Below are 22,815 nucleotides of genomic sequence, written 5' to 3' on the forward strand. Positions count from 1 at the left end.
TTTCTGTGTTTCATCGTCAATAAGAAGGTCAGAGGGATGCAGTAAACCTGAAGTGAAGCATCGGAATCTATAACTAGAGTTACAGGAATGGTTAAAACATAGACAGTAGGAACAGTCAGTTTTCTTGTACTTCAGTCGGCGTTGTGCCTTTTGTATATAATTCCGATGGATTTTCTGTGTTTCATCGTCAATAAGAAGGTCAGAGGGATACAGTAAACCTGAAGTGAAGAATCGCAATCTATAACTAGTGTCACAGGAATGGTTCAAAACATAGACAGTAGGATGAGTCAGTCTTCTTTTACTTAAATCGGCATTGTGCCTTTTCTATTTAATTCCGATGCAATTTCTGTGTTGCATCATCAATAAGAAGGGCAGAGGGATACAGTAAACCTGAAGTGAAGCATCGGAGTCTATAACTATTGTCACAGGAATGGTTCAAAACATAGTCAGAAAGAAGAGTCAGTTTTCTTGTACTTAAGTCGGCATTGTGCCTTTTCTATTTAATTCCGATGCAATTTCTGTGTTTTATCGTCAATAAGAAGGTCAGAGGGATACAGTAAACCTGAAGTGAAGCATCAGAATCTATAACTAGTGTCACAGGAATGTTTCAAAACATAGACACTAAGAAGAGTCAGTCTACTTGTACTTAAGTCGGCATTGTGCATTTTCTATTTCATTCCGATGCAATTTCTGTTTTTCATCGTCAATAAGAGGATCCAAGGGATGCAGTACACCTGAAGTGAAGCATCGGAATCTATAACTAGTGTCACAGGAATGGTTCAAATAATAGACAGACAGAAGAGTCAATCTTCTTGTACTAAAGTAGGCATTGTGCCTTTTCTATTTAATTGCGATGCCATTTCTGTGTTTCATTACCAATAAGAAGGTCCAAGAGATACAGTAAACCTGAAGTGAGGCATCGGAATCCATAACTGGAGTCACAGGAATGGTTCAAAACATAGTAAGTAAGAAGAGTCAGTCTTCTTGTACTTAAGTCGGCATTGTGCCCTTTCTATTTAATTCCGATGCAATTTCTGTGTTTCATCGTCAATAAGAAGGTCCAAGGGATGCAGTACACCTGAAGTGAAGCATCGGAATCTATAAATGGTGTCACAGGAATGGTTCAAACATAGTCAGTAAGAAGGGACAGTCTTCTTGTACTTGAAACGGCATTGTGCCCTTTGTATTTAATTCCGATGCAATTTCTGTGTTTCATCGATAATAAGTAGGTCCAAGGGATACAGTACACCTGAAGTGAAGCATCGGAATCTATAACTAGTGTCACAGGAATGGTTCAAATAATAGACAGAAAGAAGAGTCAATCTTCTTGTACGTAAGTCGGCCTTGTGCCTTTTCTATTTAATTCCGAAGCAATTTCTGTGTTTCATCGTCAATAAGAAGGTCAGAGGGATACAGTAAACCTGAAGTGAAGCATCGGAATCTATAACTAGTGTCACAGGAATTGTTCAAAACATAGACAGTAGGAAGAGTCAGTCTTCTTGTACTTGAGTCGGCATTGTGCCCTTTGTATTTAATTCCGATGCAATTTCTGTGTTTCATCGTCTATAAGAAGGTCAGAGGGATACAGTAAACCTGAAGTGAAGCATCGGAATCTATAACTAGTGTCACACGAATTGTTCAAAACATAGACAGTAGGATGAGTCAGTCTTCTTGTACTTAAGTCAGCATTGTGCCTTTTCTATTTAATTCCGATGCAATTTCTGTGTTTTATCGTGAATAAGAAGGTCAGAGGGATGCAGTAAACCAGAAGTGAAGCATCGGAATCTATAACTAGTGTCACAGGGGTGGTTCAAAACATAGATAGTAGGAAGAGTCAGTCTTCTTGTACTTAAGTCGGCATTGTGCCTTTTGTATTTAATTCCGATGCAATTTCTGTGTTTCAACGTCAATAAGAAGGTCTGAGGGGTACAGTAAACCTGAACTGAAGCATCGGAATTAATAAGTGGTGTCACAGGAATGGTTCAAAACATAGGCAGTAAGAAGAGTCAGTCTTCTTGTACTTATGTTGGCATTGTGGATTTCGTATTTAATTCCGATGCAATTTCGGTGTTTCATCGTCAATAAGAAGGTCCAAGGGATACAGTAAACCTGAAGTGAAGCATCGGAATCTATAACTAGTGTCACAGGTTCGCTTCAAAACATAGACAGTAAGAAGTGTAAGTCTTCTTGTACTTAAGTCTGCATTGTGCTTTTTCTATTTAATTCTGATGCAATATCTGTGTTTCATCATCAATAAGAAGGTCAGAGGAATACAGTAAACCTGAAGTGAAGCATCGGAGTCTTTAACTAGTGTCACAGGAATGGTTCAAACATAGTCAGTAAGAAGAGTCAGTCTTCTTGTACTTAAGTCGGCATTGTGCCATTTGTATTTAATTCCGAATCAATTTCTGTGTTTCATCGTCAATAAGATGGTCCAAGGGATACAGTAAACCTATAGTGAAGCATCGGAATCTATAACTAGTGTCACAGGAATGGTTTAATCATAGTCAGTAAGAAGGGTCAGTTTACTTGTACTTAAGTCGGCATTGTGGCTTTTGTATTTAATTCCGATGCAATTTCTGTGTTTCATCGTCAATAAGAGGGTCAGAGGGATACAGTAAACCTGAGGTGAAGCATCAGAATCTATAACTAGTGTCACAGGAATGGTTCAAAACATAGACACAAAGAAGAGTCAGTCTACTTGTACTTAAGTCGGCATTGTGCATTTTCTATTTCATATCGATGCAATTTCTGTTTTTCATCGTCAATAAGAGGATCCAAGGGATGCAGTACACCTGAAGTGAAGCATCGGAATCTATAACTAGTGTCACAGGAATGGTTCAAATAATAGACAGACAGAAGAGTCAATCTTCTTGTACTAAAGTCGGCATTGTGCCTTTTCTATTTAATTGCGATGCCATTTCTGTGTTTCATTATCAATAAGAAGGTCCACGAGATACAGTTAACCTGAAGTGAGGCATCGGAATCCATAACTGGAGTCACAGGAATGGTTCAAAACATAGTAAGTAAGAAGAGTCAGTCTTCTTGTACTTAAGTCGGCATTGTGCCCTTTCTATTTAATTCCGATGCAATTTCTGTGTTTCATCGTCAATAAGAAGGTCCAAGGGATGCAGTACACCTGAAGTGAAGCATCGGAATCTATAAATGGTGTCACAGGAATGGTTCAAACATAGTCAGTAAGAAGGGACAGTCTTCTTGTACTTGAAACGGCATTGTGCCCTTTGTATTTAATTCCGATGCAATTTCTGTGTTTCATCGATAATAAGTAGGTCCAAGGGATACAGTACACCTGAAGTGAAGCATCGGAATCTATAACTAGTGTCACAGGAATGGTTCAAATAATAGACAGAAAGAAGAGTCAATCTTCTTGTACGTAAGTCGGCATTGTGCCTTTTCTATTTAATTCCGAAGCAATTTCTGTGTTTCATCGTCAATAAGAAGGTCAGAGGGATACAGTAAACCTGAAGTGAAGCATCGGAATCTATAACTAGTGTCACAGGAATTGTTCAAAACATAGACAGTAGGAAGAGTCAGTCTTCTTGTACTTGAGTCGGCATTGTGCCCTTTGTATTTAATTCCGATGCAATTTCTGTGTTTCATCGTCTATAAGAAGGTCAGAGGGATACAGTAAACCTGAAGTGAAGCATCGGAATCTATAACTAGTGTCACACGAATTGTTCAAAACATAGACAGTAGGATGAGTCAGTCTTCTTGTACTTAAGTCAGCATTGTGCCTTTTCTATTTAATTCCGATGCAATTTCTGTGTTTTATCGTGAATAAGAAGGTCAGAGGGATGCAGTAAACCAGAAGTGAAGCATCGGAATCTATAACTAGTGTCACAGGGGTGGTTCAAAACATAGATAGTAGGAAGAGTCAGTCTTCTTGTACTTAAGTCGGCATTGTGCCTTTTGTATTTAATTCCGATGCAATTTCTGTGTTTCAACGTCAATAAGAAGGTCTGAGGGGTACAGTAAACCTGAACTGAAGCATCGGAATTAATAAGTGGTGTCACAGGAATGGTTCAAAACATAGGCAGTAAGAAGAGTCAGTCTTCTTGTACTTATGTTGGCATTGTGGATTTCGTATTTAATTCCGATGCAATTTCGGTGTTTCATCGTCAATAAGAAGGTCCAAGGGATACAGTAAACCTGAAGTGAAGCATCGGAATCTATAACTAGTGTCACAGGTTCGCTTCAAAACATAGACAGTAAGAAGTGTAAGTCTTCTTGTACTTAAGTCTGCATTGTGCTTTTTCTATTTAATTCTGATGCAATATCTGTGTTTCATCATCAATAAGAAGGTCAGAGGAATACAGTAAACCTGAAGTGAAGCATCGGAGTCTTTAACTAGTGTCACAGGAATGGTTCAAACATAGTCAGTAAGAAGAGTCAGTCTTCTTGTACTTAAGTCGGCATTGTGCCTTTTGTATTTAATTCCGAATCAATTTCTGTGTTTCATCGTCAATAAGATGGTCCAAGGGATACAGTAAACCTATAGTGAAGCATCGGAATCTATAACTAGTGTCACAGGAATGGTTTAATCATAGTCAGTAAGAAGGGTCAGTCTACTTGTACTTAAGTCGGCATTGTGGCTTTTGTATTTAATTCCGATGCAATTTCTGTGTTTCATCGTCAATAAGAGGGTCAGAGGGATACAGTAAACCTGAGGTGAAGCATCAGAATCTATAACTAGTGTCACAGGAATGGTTCAAAACATAGACACAAAGAAGAGTCAGTCTACTTGTACTTAAGTCGGCATTGTGCATTTTCTATTTCATATCGATGCAATTTCTGTTTTTCATCGTCAATAAGAGGATCCAAGGGATGCAGTACACCTGAAGTGAAGCATCGGAATCTATAACTAGTGTCACAGGAATGGTTCAAATAATAGACAGACAGAAGAGTCAATCTTCTTGTACTAAAGTCGGCATTGTGCCTTTTCTATTTAATTGCGATGCCATTTCTGTGTTTCATTATCAATAAGAAGGTCCACGAGATACAGTTAACCTGAAGTGAGGCATCGGAATCCATAACTGGAGTCACAGGAATGGTTCAAAACATAGTAAGTAAGAAGAGTCAGTCTTCTTGTACTTAAGTCGGCATTGTGCCCTTTCTATTTAATTCCGATGCAATTTCTGTGTTTCATCGTCAATAAGAAGGTCCAAGGGATGCAGTACACCTGAAGTGAAGCATCGGAATCTATAAATGGTGTCACAGGAATGGTTCAAACATAGTCAGTAAGAAAGGACAGTCTTCTTGTACTTGAGTCGGCATTGTGCCCTTTGTATTTAATTCCTATGCAATTTCTGTGTTTCATCGATAATAAGTAGGTCCAAGGGATACAGTACACCTGAAGTGAAGCATCGGAATCTATAACTAGTGTCACAGGAATGGTTCAAATAATAGACAGAAAGAAAAGTCAATCTTCTTGTACGTAAGTCGGCATTGTGCCTTTTCTATTTAATTCCGAAGCAATTTCTGTGTTTCATCGTCAATAAGAAGGTCAGAGGGATACAGTAAACCTGAAGTGAAGAATCGGAATCTATAACTAGTGTCACAGGAATTGTTCAAAACATAGACAGTAGGAAGAGTCAGTCTTCTTGTACTTGAGTCGGCATTGTGCCTTTTGTATTTAATTCCGATGCAATTTCTGTGTTTCATCGTCTATAAGAAGGTCAGAGGGATACAGTAAACCTGAAGTGAAGCATCGGAATCTATAACTAGTGTCACAGGAATTGTTCAAAACATAGACAGTAGGATGAGTGAGTCTTCTTGTACTTAAGTCGGCATTGTGCCTTTTCTATTTAATTCCGATGCAATTTCTGTGTTGCATCATCAATAAGAAGGTCAGAGGGATACAGTAAACCTGAAGTGACGCATCGGAGTCTATTACTAGTGTCACAGGAATGGTTCAAAGCATAGTCAGTAAGAAGAGTCAGTCTTCTTGTACTAAAGTCGGCATTGTGCCGTTTCTATTTAATTCCGATGCAATATCTGTGTTTCATCGCCAATACGAAAGTCAGAGGGATACAGTAAACCTGAAGTGAAGCAACGGAATCTATAACTAGTGTCACAGGAATGGTTCAAAACATAGAGAGTAAGAAGAGTCAGTCTTCTTGTACTTAAGTCGACATTGTGCCTTTTCTATTTAATTACGATGCCATTTCTGTGTTTCATTATCAGTAAGAAGGTCCAAGGGATACAGTAAACCTGAAGTGAGGCATCGGAATCCATAACTAGTGTCACAGGAATGGTTCAAAACATAGTCACTAAGAAGAGTCAGTCTTCTTGTACTTGAGTCTGCATTGTGCCTTTTGTATTTAATTCCGATGCAAATTCTGTGTAGCATCATCAATAAGAAGGTCAGAGGGATACAGTAAACCTGAAGTGAAGCATCGGAGTCTATAACTACTGTCACAGGAATGGTTCGAAACATAGTCAGTAAGAAGAGTCAGTCTTCTTGTACTTAAGTCGGCATTTTGCCTTTTGTATTTAATACCGATGCAATTTCTGTGTTGCATCGTCAATAAGAAGGTCCAAGGGATACAGTAAACCTAATGTGAAGCATCAGAATCTATAACTAGTGTTACAGGGATGGTACAAAACATAGACAGTAGGAAGAGGCAGTCTTCTTGTACTTAAGTCGGCATTGTGCCTTTTCCATTTAATTCCGATGCAATATCTGTGTTTTATCGTCAATGCGAAGGTCAGAGGGATGCAGTAAACCTGAAGTGAAGCATCGGAATCTATAACTAGAGTCACAGGAATGGTTAAAACATAGACAGTAGGAAGAGTCAGTCTTCTTGTACTTCAGTCGCCGTTGTGCCTTTTGTATATAATTCCGATGGATTTTCTGTGTTTCATCGTCAATAAGAAGGTCAGAGGGATACAGTAAACCTGAATTGAAGCATCGGAATCTATAACTAGTGTCGCAGGAATGGTACGAAGCATAGACAGTTGGAAGAGTCAGTCTTCTTGTACTTGAGTCTGCATTGTGCCTTTTGTATTTAATTCTGATGCAAATTCTGTGTTGCATCATCAATAAGAAGGTCAGAGGGATACAGTAAACCTGAAGTGAAGCATCGGAGTCTATAACTAGTGTAACAGGAATGGTTCAAAGCATAGTCAGTAGGAAGAGTCAGTCTTCTTGTACTTAAATCGGCATTTTGCCTTTTGTATTTAATTCCGATGCAATTTCTGTGTTGCATCGTCAATAAGAAGGTAAAAGGGATACAGTAAACCTAATGTGAAGCATCAGAATCTATAACTAGTGTTACAGGGATGGTTCAAATCATAGACAGTAGGAAGAGTCAGTCTTCTTGTACTTAGGTCGGCATTGTGCCTTTTCTATTTAATTCCGATGCAATTTCTGTGTTTCATCATCAACAAGAAGGTCGGAGGGATACAGTAAACCTGAAGTGAAGCATCGGAGTCTATAAGTAGTGTCACAGGAATGGTTCAAAACATAGTCAGTAAGAGCAGTCAGTCTTCTTGTACTTAAGTCGGCATTGTGCGTTTTATATTTAATTCCGATGCAATATCTGTGTTTCATCGTCAATAATAAGGTCAGAGGGATACAGTACACCTGAAGTGAATCATCGGAATCTATAACTAGTGTCACAGGAATAGTTCAAAACATAGACAATAGGAAGAGTCAGTTTTCTTGTACTTGAGTCGGCATTGTGCCTTTTGTATTTAATTCCGATGCAATTTCTGTGTTACAATGTCAATAAGAAGGTCAGAGGGATACAGTAAACCTGAAGTGAAGAATCGGAATCTATAAATAGTGTCACAGGAATGGTTCAAAACATAGACAGTAGGATGAGTCAGTCTTCTTTTACTTAAATCGGCATTGTGCCTTTTCTATTTAATTCCGATGCAATTTCTGTGTTGCATCATCAATAAGAAGGGCAGAGGGATACAGTAAACCTGAAGTGAAGCATCGGAGTCTATAACTAGTGTCACAGGAATGGTTCAAAACATAGTCAGTAAGAAGAGTCAGTTTTCTTGTACTTAAGTCGGCATTGTGCCTTTTGTATTTAATTCCGATGCAATTTCTGTGTTTCATCGTCAATAAGAAGGTCAGAGGGATACAGTAAACCTGAAGTGAAGTATCAGAATCTATAACTAGTGTCACAGGAATGGTTCAAATCGTAGACAGTATGAAGAGTCAGTCGACTAGTACTTAAGTCGGCATTGTGCCTTTTGTATTTAATTCCGATGCAATTTCTGTGTTTCATCGTCAATAAGTAGGTCCAAGCGATACAGTACACCTCAAGTGAAGCATTGGAATCTGTAACTAGTGTCACAGGAATGGTTAAAATAATAGACCGTAAGAAGAGTCAATCTTATTGTACTTAAGTCGGCATTGTGCATTTTACATTTAATTCTGATGCAATTTCTGTGTTTCATCGTCAATAAGAAGGTCAGAGGGATACAGTAAACCTGAAGTGAAGCATCGGAGTCTATAACTAGTGTCTCAGGAACGGTTCACAACATAGTCTGTAAGAAGAGTCAGTCTTCTTGTACTTAAGTCGATATTGTGACTTTTGTATTTAATTCCGATGTAATTTCAGTGTATCATCGTCTATAAGAAGGTCAGAGGGATACAGTAAACCTGAAGTGATGCATCGGGATCTATAACTAGTGTCACAGGAATGGTTAAAAGCATAGACAGTAAGAAGGGTCAGTCTTCTTGTACTTAAGTCGGCATTGTGCCTTTTGTATTTAATTCCGATGCAATTTCTGTGTTTCATCGTGAATAAGATGGTCCAAGGGATACAGTAAACCTATAGTGAAGCATCGGAATCTATAACTAGTGTCACAGGAATGGTTCAAAACATAGTCAGTAAGAAGGGTCAGTCTACTTGTACTTAAGTCGGCATTGTGCCTTTTGTATTTAATTCCGATGCAATTTCTGTGTTTCATCGTCAATAAGATGGTCCAAGGGATACAGTAAGCCTATAGTGAAGCATCGGAATCTATATCTAGTTTCACAGGAATGGTTCAAATCATAGACAGTAAGAAGAGTCAGTCTTCTTGTAGTTAAGTCGGCATTGTGCCTTTTCAATTTAATTACGATGCAATTTCTGTGTATCATCGTCAACAAGAAGGTCAGAGGGATACAGTCAACCTGAAGTGAAGCATCGGAATCTATAACTAGTGTCACAGGAATGGTTAAAACATAGACAGTAGGAAGATTCAGTCTTCTTGTACTTGAGTCGGCATTGTGCCTTTCCTATTTAATTCCGATGCAATTTCGGTGTTTCATCGTCAATAAGAAGGTCAGAGGGATTCAGTAAACCTGAAGTGAAGTATCAGGATCGATAACTAGTGTCACAGGAATGGTTCAAAACATAGAGAGTAAGAAGAGTCAGTCTACATGTACTTAAGTCAGCATTGTGCCTTTTGTATTTAATTCCGATGCAATTTCTGTGTTTCATCGATAATTAGTAGGTCCAAATGATACAGTACACCTGAAGTGAAGCGTCGGAATCTATAACTAGTGTCACAGGAATGGTTCAAATAATCGACAGAAAGAAGAGTCAATCTTCTTGTACGTAAGTCGGCATTGTGCCTTTTCTATTTAATTCCGAAGCAATTTCTGTGTTTCATCGTCAATAAGAAGGTCAGAGGGATACAGTAAACCTGAAGTGAAGCATCGGAATCTATAACTAGTGTCACAGGAATGGTTCAAAACATAGACAGTAGGAAGAGTCAGTCTTCTTGTACTTGAATCGGCATTGTGCCTTTTGTATTTAATTCCGATGCAATTTCTGTGTTTCATCGTCTATAAGAAGGTCAGAGGGATACAGTAAACCTGAAGTGAAGCATCGGAATCTATAACTAGTGTCACAAGAATCTTTCAAAACATAGACAGTAAGATGAGTCAGTCTTCTTGTACTTAAGTCGGCATTGTGCCTTTTCTATTTTATTCCGATGCAATTTCTGTGTTGCATCATCAATAAAAAGGTCAGAGGGATACAGTAAACCTGAAGTGAAGCATCGGAGTCTATAACTAGTGTCACAGGAATGGTTCAAAGCATAGTCAGTAAGAAGAGTCAGTCTTCTTGTACTAAAGTCGGCATTGTGCAGTTTCTATTTAATTCCGATGCAATATCTGTGTTTCATCGTCAATAAGTAAGTCAGAGGGATACAGTAAACCTGAAGTGAAGCATCGGAATCTATAACTAGTGTCACAGGAATGGTTCACAACATAGAGAGTAAGAAGAGTCAGTCTTCTTGTACTTAAGTCGGCATTGTGCCTTTTCTATTTCATTACGATGCCATTTCTGTGTTTCATTATCAGTAAGAAGGTCCAAGGGATACAGTAAACCTGAAGTGAATCATCAGAATCCATAACTAGTGTCACAGGAATGGTTCAAAACATAGTCACTAAGAAGAGTCAGTCTTCTTGTACTTAAGTCGGCATTGTGCCTTTTCTATTTAATTCCGATGCAATATCTGTGTTTCATCGTCAATAAGAATGTCAGAGGGATACAGTAAACCTGAAGTGAAGCATCGGAATCTATAACTAGTGTCACAGGAATGGTACGAAACATAGACAGTTGGAAGAGTCAGTCTTCTTGTACATGAGTCTGCATTGTGCCTTTTGTATTTAATTCCGATGCAAATTCTGTGTTGCATCATCAATAAGAAGGTCAGAGGGATACAGTAAACCTGAAGTGAAGCATCGGAGTCTATAACTAGTGTCACAGGAATGGTTCAAAACATAGTCAGTAAGAAGAGTCAGTCTTCTTGTACTTAAGTCGGCATTTTGTCTTTTGTATTTAATTCCGATGCAATTTCTGTGTTTCATCGTCAATAAGAAGGTCCAAGGAATACAGTAAACCTAAAGTGAAGCATCGGAATCTATAACTAGTGTTACAGGGATGGTTCAAAACATAGACAGTAGGAAGAGGCAGTCTTCTTGTACTTAAGTCGGCATTGTGCTTTTTCCATTTAATTCCGACGCTGAAGTGCAGTATCAGAATCTATAACTAGTGTCACAGGAATGGTTCGAAACATAGACAGTAAGAAGAGTCAGTCTACTTGTACTTATCCTGGCATTGTGCCTTTTGTATTTAATTCCGATGTAATTTCTGTGTTTCATCGTCAATAAGAAGGTCAGAGGGATACAGTAAACCTGAAGTGAAGTATCAGAATCTATAACTAGTGTCACAGGAATGGTTCAAATCGTAGACAGTATGAAGAGTCAGTCGACTTGTACTTAAGTCGGCATTGTGCATTTTCCATTTAATTCCGATGCAATTTCTGTGTTTCATCGTCAATATGAAGGTCAGAGGGATACAGTAAACCTGAAGTGAAGCATCGGAGTCTATAACTTGTGTCTCAGGAATGGTTCACAACATAGTCAGTAAGAAGAGTCAGTCTTCTTGTACTTAAGTCGATATTGTGCCTTTTGTATTTAATTCCGATGTAATTTCTGTGTTTCATCGTCAATAAGAAGGTCAGAGGGATACAGTAAACCTGAAGTGATGCATCGGAATCTATAACTAGTGTCACAGGAATGGTTAAAAACATAGACAGTAAGAAGAGTCAGTCTTCTTGTACTTAAGTCGGCATTGTGCCTTTTGTATTTAATTCCGATGCAATTTCTGTGTTTCATCGTCAATAAGATGGTCCAAGGGATACAGTAAACCTATAGTGAAGCATCGGAATCTATAACTAGTGTCACAGGAATGGTTCAAAACATAGTCAGTAAGAAGGGTCAGTCTACTTGTACTTAAGTCGGCATTGTGCCTTTCCTATTTAATTCCGATGCAATTTCGGTGTTTCATCGTCAATAAGAAGGTCAGAGGGATTCAGTAAACCTGAAGCGAAGTATCAGAATCTATAACTAGTGTCACAGGAATGGTTCAAACATAGAGAGTAAGAAGAGTCAGTCTACATGTACTTAAGTCGGCATTGTGCCTTGTGTATTTAATTCCGATGCAATTTATGTGTTTCATCGATAATAAGTAGGTCCAAGGGATACAGTACACCTGAAGTGAAGCGACGTAATCTATAACTAGTGTCACAGGAATGGTTCAAATAATAGACAGAAAGAAGAGTCAATCTTCTTGTATGTAAGTCGGCATTGTGCCTTCTCTATTTAATTCCGAAGCAATTTCTGTGTTTCATCGTCAATAAGAAGGTCAGAGGGATACAGAAAACCTGAAGTGAAGCATCGGAATCTATAACTAGTGCCACAGGAATGGTTCAAAACATAGACAGTAGGAAGAGTCAGTCTTCTTGTACTTGAGTCGGCATTGTGCCTTTTGTATTTAATTCCGATGCAATTTCTGTGTTTCATCGTCTATAAGAAGGTCAGAGGGATACAGTAAACCTGAAGTGAAGCATCGGAATCTATAACTAGTGTCACAGGAATCTTTCAAAACATAGACAGTAGGATGAGTCAGTCTTCTTGTACTATAGTCGGCATTGTGCCTTTACTATTTAATTTCGATGCAATTTCTGTGTTGCATCATCAATAAGAAGGTCAGAGGGATACAGTAAACCTGAAGTGAAGCATCGGAGTCTATAACTAGTGTCACAAGAATGGTTCAAAGCATAGTCAGTAAGAAGAGTCAGTCTTCTTGTACTAAAGTCGGCATTGTGCCGTTTCCATTTAATTCCGATGCAATATCTGTGTTTCATCGTCAATAAGAAAGTCAGAGGGATACAGTAAACCTGAAGTGAAGCATCGGAATCTATAACTAGTGTCACAGGAATGGTTCAAAACATAGAGAGTAAGAAGAGTCAGTCTTCTTGTACTTAAGTCGGCATTGTGCCTTTTCTATTTATTTACGATGCCATTTCTGTGTTTCATCGTCAATAAGAAAGTCCAAGGGATACAGTAAACCTAAAGTGAAGCATCGGAATCTATAACTAGTGTTACAGGGATGGTTCAAAACATAGACAGTAGGAAGAGGCAGTCTTCTTGTACTTAAGTCGGCATTGTGCCTTTTCCATTTAAATCCGATGCTGAAGTGAAGTATCAGAATCTATAACTAGTGTCACAGGAATGGTTCGAAACATAGACAGTAAGAAGAGTCAGTCTACTTGTACTTATCTCGGCACTGTGCCTTTTGTATTCAATTCCGATGTAATTTCTGTGTTTCATCGTCAATAAGAAGGTCGGAGGGATACAGTAAACCTGAAGTGAAGCATCGGAATCTATAAGTGGTGTCACAGGAATGGTTCAAAACATAGACATTAAAAAGAGTCAGTCTTCTTGTACTTAAGTCGGCATTGTGCCTTTTCTATTTAATTCCGATGCAATTTCTGTGTTTTATCGTCAATAAGAAGGTCAGAGGGATACAGTAAACCTGAAGTGAAGCATCGGAATCCATAACTTGTGTCACAGGGATGGTTCAACACATAGACAGTAGGAAGAGTTAGTCTACTTGTATTTAAGTCGGCATTGTGCCTTTTGTATTTAATTCCGATGCAATTTCTGTGTTTCATCGTCAATAAGAAGGTCAGAGGGATACAGTAAACCTAAAGTGAAGCATCGGAATCTATAACTAGTGTCACAGGAATGGTTCAAAACATAGTCAGTAAGAAGAGTCAGTCTTCTTGTACCTAAGTCGGCATTGTGCATTTTCAATTTAATTCCGATGCAATTTCTGTGTTTTATCGTCAATACGAAGGTCAGAGAGATACTTTAAACCTGAAGTGAAGCATCGGAATGTATAACTAGTGTTACAGGGATGGTTCAAAACAAAGACAGTGAGAAGAGGCAGTCTTCTTGTACTTAAGAAGGCATTGTGCCTTTTGCATTTAATTCCGATGCTGAAGTGATGTATCAGAATCTATAACTAGTGTCACGGGAATGGTTCGAAACATAGACAGTAAGAAGAGTCAGTCTACTTGTATTTAAGTCGACTTTGTGCCTTTTGTCTTTAATTCCGATGTAATTTCTGAGTTTCATCGTCAATAAGAAGGTCAGAGGGATGCAGTAAACATGAAGTGAAGCATCGGAATCTATAACTAGAGTCACAGGAATGGTTAAAACATAGACAGTAGGAAGAGTCAGTCTTCTTGTTCTTCAGTCGGCGTTGTGCCTTTTGTATATAATTCCGATGCATTTTCTGTTTTTCATCGTCAATAAGAAGGTCAGAGGGATACAGTAAACCTGAAGTGAAGCATCGGGATCTATAACTAGTGTCACAGGAATTGTTCAAAGCATAGCCAGTAGGAAGAGTCAGTCTTCTTATACTTAAGTCGGCATTGTGCCTTTTCTATTTAATTACGATGCAATTTCTGTGTTTCATCATCAATAAGAAGGTCGGAGGGATACAGTAAACCTGAAGTGAAGCATCGGAGTCTATAAGTAGTGTCACAGGAAAGGTTCAAAACATAGTCAGTAAGAGCAGTCAGTCATCTTGTACTTAAGTCGTCATTGTGCGTTTTATATTAAATTCCGATGCAATATCTGTGTTTCATCGTCAATAATAAGGTCAGAGGGATACAGTAAACCTGAAGTGAATCATCGGAATCTATAACTAGTGTCACAGGAATCGTTCAAAACATAGCCAATAGGAAGAGTCAGTTTTCTTGTACTTGAGTCGGCATTGTGCCTTTTGTATTTAATTCCGATGCAATATCTGTGTTTCATCGTCAATAAGAAGGTCAGAGGGATACAGTAAACCTGAAGTGAAGCATCGGAATCTATAACTAGTGTCACAGGAATGGTTCAAAACATAGAGAGTAAGAAGAGTCAGTCTTCTTGTACTTAAGTCGGCATTGTGCCTTTTCTATTTATTTACGATGCCATTTCTGTGTTTCATCGTCAATAAGAAAGTCCAAGGGATACAGTAAACCTAAAGTGAAGCATCGGAATCTATAACTAGTGTTACAGGGATGGTTCAAAACATAGACAGTAGGAAGAGGCAGTCTTCTTGTACTTAAGTCGGCATTGTGCCTTTTCCATTTAAATCCGATGCTGAAGTGAAGTATCAGAATCTATAACTAGTGTCACAGGAATGGTTCGAAACATAGACAGTAAGAAGAGTCAGTCTACTTGTACTTATCTCGGCATTGTGCCTTTTGTATTCAATTCCGATGTAATTTCTGTGTTTCATCGTCAATAAGAAGGTCGGAGGGATACAGTAAACCTGAAGTGAAGCATCGGAATCTATAAGTGGTGTCACAGGAATGGTTCAAAACATAGACATTAAAAAGAGTCAGTCTTCTTGTACTTAAGTCGGCATTGTGCCTTTTCTATTTAATTCCGATGCAATTTCTGTGTTTTATCGTCAATAAGAAGGTCAGAGGGATACAGTAAACCTGAAGTGAAGCATCGGAATCCATAACTTGTGTCACAGGGATGGTTCAACACATAGACAGTAGGAAGAGTTAGTCTACTTGTATTTAAGTCGGCATTGTGCCTTTTGTATTTAATTCCGATGCAATTTCTGTGTTTCATCGTCAATAAGAAGGTCAGAGGGATACAGTAAACCTAAAGTGAAGCATCGGAATCTATAACTAGTGTCACAGGAATGGTTCAAAACATAGTCAGTAAGAAGAGTCAGTCTTCTTGTACCTAAGTCGGCATTGTGCATTTTCAATTTAATTCCGATGCAATTTCTGTGTTTTATCGTCAATACGAAGGTCAGAGAGATACTTTAAACCTGAAGTGAAGCATCGGAATGTATAACTAGTGTTACAGGGATGGTTCAAAACAAAGACAGTGAGAAGAGGCAGTCTTCTTGTACTTAAGAAGGCATTGTGCCTTTTGCATTTAATTCCGATGCTGAAGTGATGTATCAGAATCTATAACTAGTGTCACGGGAATGGTTCGAAACATAGACAGTAAGAAGAGTCAGTCTACTTGTATTTAAGTCGACTTTGTGCCTTTTGTCTTTAATTCCGATGTAATTTCTGAGTTTCATCGTCAATAAGAAGGTCAGAGGGATGCAGTAAACATGAAGTGAAGCATCGGAATCTATAACTAGAGTCACAGGAATGGTTAAAACATAGACAGTAGGAAGAGTCAGTCTTCTTGTTTTTCAGTCGGCGTTGTGCCTTTTGTATATAATTCCGATGCATTTTCTGTTTTTCATCGTCAATAAGAAGGTCAGAGGGATACAGTAAACCTGAAGTGAAGCATCGGGATCTATAACTAGTGTCACAGGAATTGTTCAAAGCATAGCCAGTAGGAAGAGTCAGTCTTCTTATACTTAAGTCGGCATTGTGCCTTTTCTATTTAATTACGATGCAATTTCTGTGTTTCATCATCAATAAGAAGGTCGGAGGGATACAGTAAACCTGAAGTGAAGCATCGGAGTCTATAAGTAGTGTCACAGGAAAGGTTCAAAACATAGTCAGTAAGAGCAGTCAGTCATCTTGTACTTAAGTCGTCATTGTGCGTTTTATATTAAATTCCGATGCAATATCTGTGTTTCATCGTCAATAATAAGGTCAGAGGGATACAGTAAACCTGAAGTGAATCATCGGAATCTATAACTAGTGTCACAGGAATCGTTCAAAACATAGCCAATAGGAAGAGTCAGTTTTCTTGTACTTGAGTCGGCATTGTGCCTTTTGTATTTAATTCCGATGCAATATCTGTGTTTCATCGTCAATAAGAAGGTCAGAGGGATACAGTAAACCTGAAGTGAAGCATCGGAATCTATAACTAGTGTCACAGGAATGGTTCAAAACATAGAGAGTAAGAAGAGTCAGTCTTCTTGTACTTAAGTCGGCATTGTGCCTTTTCTATTTATTTACGATGCCATTTCTGTGTTTCATCGTCAATAAGAAAGTCCAAGGGATACAGTAAACCTAAAGTGAAGCATCGGAATCTATAACTAGTGTTACAGGGATGGTTCAAAACATAGACAGTAGGAAGAGGCAGTCTTCTTGTACTTAAGTCGGCATTGTGCCTTTTCCATTTAAATCCGATGCTGAAGTGAAGTATCAGAATCTATAACTAGTGTCACAGGAATGGTTCGAAACATAGACAGTAAGAAGAGTCAGTCTACTTGTACTTATCTCGGCATTGTGCCTTTTGTATTTAATTCCGATGCAATTTCTGTGTTTCATCGTCAATAAGAAGGTCAGAGGGATACAGTAAACCTAAAGTGAAGCATCGGAATCTATAACTAGTGTCACAGGAATGGTTCAAAACATAGTCAGTAAGAAGAGTCAGTCTTCTTGTACCTAAGTCGGCATTGTGCATTTTCAATTTAATTCCGATGCAATTTCTGTGTTTTATCGTCAATACGAAGGTCAGAGAGATACTTTAAACCTGAAGTGAAGCATCGGAATGTATAACTAGTGTTACAGGGATGGTTCAAAACAAAGACAGTGAGAAGAGGCAGTCTTCTTGTACTTAAGAAGGCATTGTGCCTTTTGCATTTAATTCCGATGCTGAAGTGATGTATCAGAATCTATAACTAGTGTCACGGGAATGGTTCGAAACATAGACAGTAAGAAAAGTCAGTCTACTTGTATTTAAGTCGACTTTGTGCCTTTTGTCTTTAATTCCGATGTAATTTCTGAGTTTCATCGTCAATAAGAAGGTCAGAGGGATGCAGTAAACATGAAGTGAAGCATCGGAATCTATAACTAGAGTCACAGGAATGGTTAAAACATAGACAGTAGGAAGAGTCAGTCTTTTTGTTCTTCAGTCGGCGTTGTGCCTTTTGTATATAATTCCGATGCATTTTCTGTTTTTCATCGTCAATAAGAAGGTCAGAGGGATACAGTAAACCTGAAGTGAAGCATCGGGATCTATAACTAGTGTCACAGGAATTGTTCAAAGCATAGCCAGTAGGAAGAGTCAGTCTTCTTATACTTAAGTCGGCATTGTGCCTTTTCTATTTAATTACGATGCAATTTCTGTGTTTCATCATCAATAAGAAGGTCGGAGGGATACAGTAAACCTGAAGTGAAGCATCGGAGTCTATAAGTAGTGTCACAGGAAAGGTTCAAAACATAGTCAGTAAGAGCAGTCAGTCATCTTGTACTTAAGTCGTCATTGTGCGTTTTATATTAAATTCCGATGCAATATCTGTGTTTCATCGTCAATAATAAGGTCAGAGGGATACAGTAAACCTGAAGTGAATCATCGGAATCTATAACTAGTGTCACAGGAATCGTTCAAAACATAGCCAATAGGAAGAGTCAGTTTTCTTGTACTTGAGTCGGCATTGTGCCTTTTGTATTTAATTCCGATGCAATATCTGTGTTTCATCGTCAATAAGAAGGTCAGAGGGATACAGTAAACCTGATGTGAAGAATCGGAATCTATAACTAGTGTCACAGGAATGGTTCAAAACATAGACAGTAGGATGAGTCAGTCTTCTTTTACTTAAATCGGCATTGTGCCTTTTCTATTTAATTCCGATGCAATTTCTGTGTTGCAACATCAATAAGAAGGGCAGAGGGATACAGTAAACCTGAAGTGAAGCATCGGAGTCTATAACTAGTGTCACAGGCATGGTTCAAAACATAGTCAGTAAGAAGAGTCAGTCTTCTTGTACTAAAGTCGGCATTGTGCCTTTTCTATTTAATTCCGATGCAATATCTGTGTCTTATCGTCAATACGAAGGTCAGAGAGATACAGTAAACCTGAAGTGAAGCATCGGAATCTATAACTAGTGTTACAGGGATGAGTCAAAACAAAGACAGTAGGAAGAGGCAGTCTTCTTGTACTTAAGAAGGCATTGTGCCTTTCGTATTTAATTCCGATGCAATTTCTGTGTTTCATCGTCAATAAGATGGTCCAAGGGATACAGTAAACCTATAGTGAAGCATCGGAATCTATAACTAGTGTCACAGGAATGGTTCAAAACAGAGTCAGTATGAAGGGTCAGTCTTCTTGTACTTAAGTCGGCATTGTGCCTTTTCCATTTAATTCCGATGCCGAAGTGAAGTATCAGAATCTATAACTAGTGTCACAGGAATGGTTCAAAACATAGACCGTAAGAAGAGTCAGTCGACTAGTACTTAAGTCGGCATTGTGCCTTTTGTATTTAATTCCGATGCAATTTCTGTGTTTCATCGTCAATAAGTAGGTCCAAGCGATACAGTACACCTCAAGTGAAGCATTGGAATCTGTAACTAGTGTCACAGGAATGGTTAAAATAATAGACCGTAAGAAGAGTCAATCCTATTGTACTTAAGTCGGCATTGTGCATTTTACATTTAATTCTGATGCAATTTCTGTGTTTCATCGTCAATAAGAAGGTCAGAGGGATACAGTAAACCTGAAGTGAAGCATCGGAGTCTATAACTAGTGTCTCAGGAACGGTTCACAACATAGTCTGTAAGAAGAGTCAGTCTTCTTGTACTTAAGTCGATATTGTGCCTTTTGTATTTAATTCCGATGTAATTTCAGTGTATCATCGTCTATAAGAAGGTCAGAGGGATACAGTAAACCTGAAGTGATGCATCGGGATCTATAACTAGTGTCACAGGAATGGTTAAAAGCATAGACAGTAAGAAGGGTCAGTCTTCTTGTACTTAAGTCGGCATTGTGCCTTTTGTATTTAATTCCGATGCAATTTCTGTGTTTCATCGTCAATAAGATGGTCCAAGGGATACAGTAAACCTATAGTGAAGCATCGGAATCTATAACTAGTGTCACAGGAATGGTTCAAAACATAGTCAGTAAGAAGGGTCAGTCTACTTGTACTTAAGTCGGCATTGTGCCTTTTGTATTTAATTCCGATGCAATTTCTGTGTTTCATCGTCAATAAGATGGTCCAAGGGATACAGTAAGCCTATAGTGAAGCATCGGAATCTATATCTAGTTTCACAGGAATGGTTCAAATCATAGACAGTAAGAAGAGTCAGTCTTCTTGTAGTTAAGTCGGCATTGTGCCTTTTCAATTTAATTACGATGCAATTTCTGTGTATCATCGTCAACAAGAAGGTCAGAGGGATACAGTAAACCTGATGTGAAGAATCGGAATCTATAACTAGTGTCACAGGAATGGTTCAAAACATAGACAGTAGGATGAGTCAGTCTTCTTTTACTTAAATCGGCATTGTGCCTTTTCTATTTAATTCCGATGCAATTTCTGTGTTGCAACATCAATAAGAAGGTCCAAGGGATACAGTACACATGAAGTGAAGCATCGGAATCTATAACTAGTGTCACAGGAATGGTTCAAATCATAAACAGTAAGAAGAGACAGCCTTCTTGTAGTTAAGTCGGCATTGTGCCTTTTCTATTTAATTACGATGCAATTTCTGTGTTTCATCGTCAATAAGAAGGTCAGAGGGATACAGTAAACCTGAAGTAAAGCATCGGAATCTATAACTAGTGTCACAGGAATGGTTAAAACATAGACAGTTGGATGATTCAGTCTTCTTGTACTTGAGTCGGCATTGTGCCTTTCCTATTTAATTCCGATGCAATTTCGGTGTTTCATCGTCAATAAGAAGGTCAGAGGGATTCAGTAAACCTGAAGTGAAGTATCAGAATCTATAACTAGTGTCACAGGAATGGTTCAAAACATAGACAGTAAGAAGAGTCTGTCTACATGTACTTAAGTCGGCATTTTGCCTTTTGTATTTAATTCCGATGCAATTTCTGTGTTTCATCGATAATAAGTACGTCCAAGGGATACAGTACACCTGAAGTGAAGCATCGGAATCTATAACTAGTGTCACAGGAATGGTTCAAATAATAGACAGAAAGAAGAGTCAATCTTCTTGTACGTAAGTCGGCATTGTACCTTTTCTATTTAATTCCGAAGCGATTTCTGTGTTTCATCGTCAATAAGAAGGTCAGAGGGATACAGTAAACCTGAAGTGAAGCATCGGAATCTATAACTAGTGTCACAGGAATGGTTCAAAGCATTGACAGTAGGAAGAGTCAGTCTTCTTGTACTTGAGTCGGCATTGTGCCTTTTGTATTTAATTCCGATGCAATTTCTGTGTTTCATCGTCTATACGAAGGTCAGAGGGATACAGTAAACCTGAAGTGAAGCATCGGAATCTATAACTAGTGCCACAGGAATGGTTCAAAACATAGACAGTAGGATGAGTGAGTCTTCTTGTACTTAAGTCGGCATTGTGCCTTTTCTATTTAATTCCGATGCAATTTCTGTGTTGCATCATAAGTAAGAAGGTCAGAGGGATACAGTAAACCTGAAGGGAAGCATCGGAGTCTATAACTAGTGTCACAGGAATGGTTCAAAGCATAGTCAGTAAGAAGAGTCAGTCTTCTTGTACTAAAGTCGGCATTGTGCCTTTTCTATTTAATTCCGATGCAATATCTGTGTTTCATCGTCAATAGGAAGGTCAGAGGGATACAGTAAACCTGAAGTGAAGCATCGGAATCTATAACTAGTGTCACAGAAATGGTTCAAAGCATAGATAGTAAGAAGAGTCATTCTTCTTGTACTTAAGTCGGCATTATGCCTTTTCTATTTAATTACGATGCCATTTCTGTATTTCATTATCTGTAAGAAGATCCAAGGGATACAGTAAACCTGAAGTGAGGCATCGGAATCCATAACTAGTGTCACAGGAATGGTTCAAATCATAGTCACTAAGAAGAGTCAGTCTTCTTGTAGTTAAGTCGGCGATGTGCCTTTTCTATTTAATTCCGATGCAATATCTGTGTTTCATCGTCAATAAGAAGGTCAGAGGGATACAGTAAACCTGTAGTGAAGCATCGGAATCTATAACTAGTGTCACAGGAATGGTACGAAACATAGACAGTTGGAAGAGTCAGTCTTCTTGTACTTGAGTCGGCATTGTGCCTTTTGTATTTAATTCCGATGCAAATTCTGTGTTGCATCATCAATAACAAGGTCAGAAAGATACAGTAAACCTGAAGTGAAGCATCGGAGTCTATAACTAGTGTCACAGGAATGGTTCAAAACATAGTCAGTAAGAAGAGTCAGTCTTCTTGTACTTAAGTCGGCATTTTGCCTTTTGTATTTAATTCCGATGCAATTTCTTTGTTTCATCGACAATAAGAAGGTCCAAGGGATACAGTAAACCTAAAGTGAAGAATCGGAATCTATAACTAGTGTTACAGGGATGGTTCAAAACATAGCCAGTAGGAAGAGTCAGTCTCTTTATACTTAAGTCGGCATTGTGCCTTTGAAATTTAATTCCGATGCAATATCTGTGTTTCATCGTCAATAATAAGGTCAGAGGGATACAGTAAACCTGAAGTGAAGAATCGGAGTCTATAACTAGTGTCACAGGAATAGTTCAAAACATAGACAGAAGGAAGAGTCAGTCTTCTTGTACTTGAGTCGGCATTGTGCCTTTTGTATTTAATTCCGATGCAATTTCTGTGTTTCATCGTCAATAAGAAGGTCAGAGGGATACAGTAAACCTGAAGTGAAGCATCGGAATCTCTAACTAGTGTCACAGGAATGGTTCTAAACATAGACAGTAGGATGAGTCAGTCTTCTTTTACTTAAGTCGGCATTGTGCCTTTTCTATTTAATTCCGATGCAATTTCTGTGTATCATCATCAATAAGAAGTTTGGAGGGATACAGTAAACCTGAAGTGAGTCATCGGAATCCATAACTAGTGTTACAGGGATGGTTCAAAACAAAGACAGTAGGAAGAGGCAGTCTTCATGTACTTAAGTCGGCATTGTGCTTTTTACATTTAATTCCGATGCTGAAGTGATGTATCAGAATCTATAACTAGTGTCAAGGGAATGGTTCGAAACATAGACAGTAAGAAGATTCAGTCTACTTGTACTTAAGTCGGCATTGTGCCTTTTGTATTTAATTCCGATGTAATTTCTGTGTTTCATCGTCAATAAGAAGGTCAGAGGGATGCAGTAAATCTGAAGTGAAGCA

The sequence above is a fragment of the Schistocerca serialis genome, chromosome 4 (genome assembly GCF_023864345.2).
Source record: "Schistocerca serialis cubense isolate TAMUIC-IGC-003099 chromosome 4, iqSchSeri2.2, whole genome shotgun sequence".
Taxonomy (NCBI): Eukaryota; Metazoa; Arthropoda; class Insecta; order Orthoptera; family Acrididae; genus Schistocerca; species Schistocerca serialis.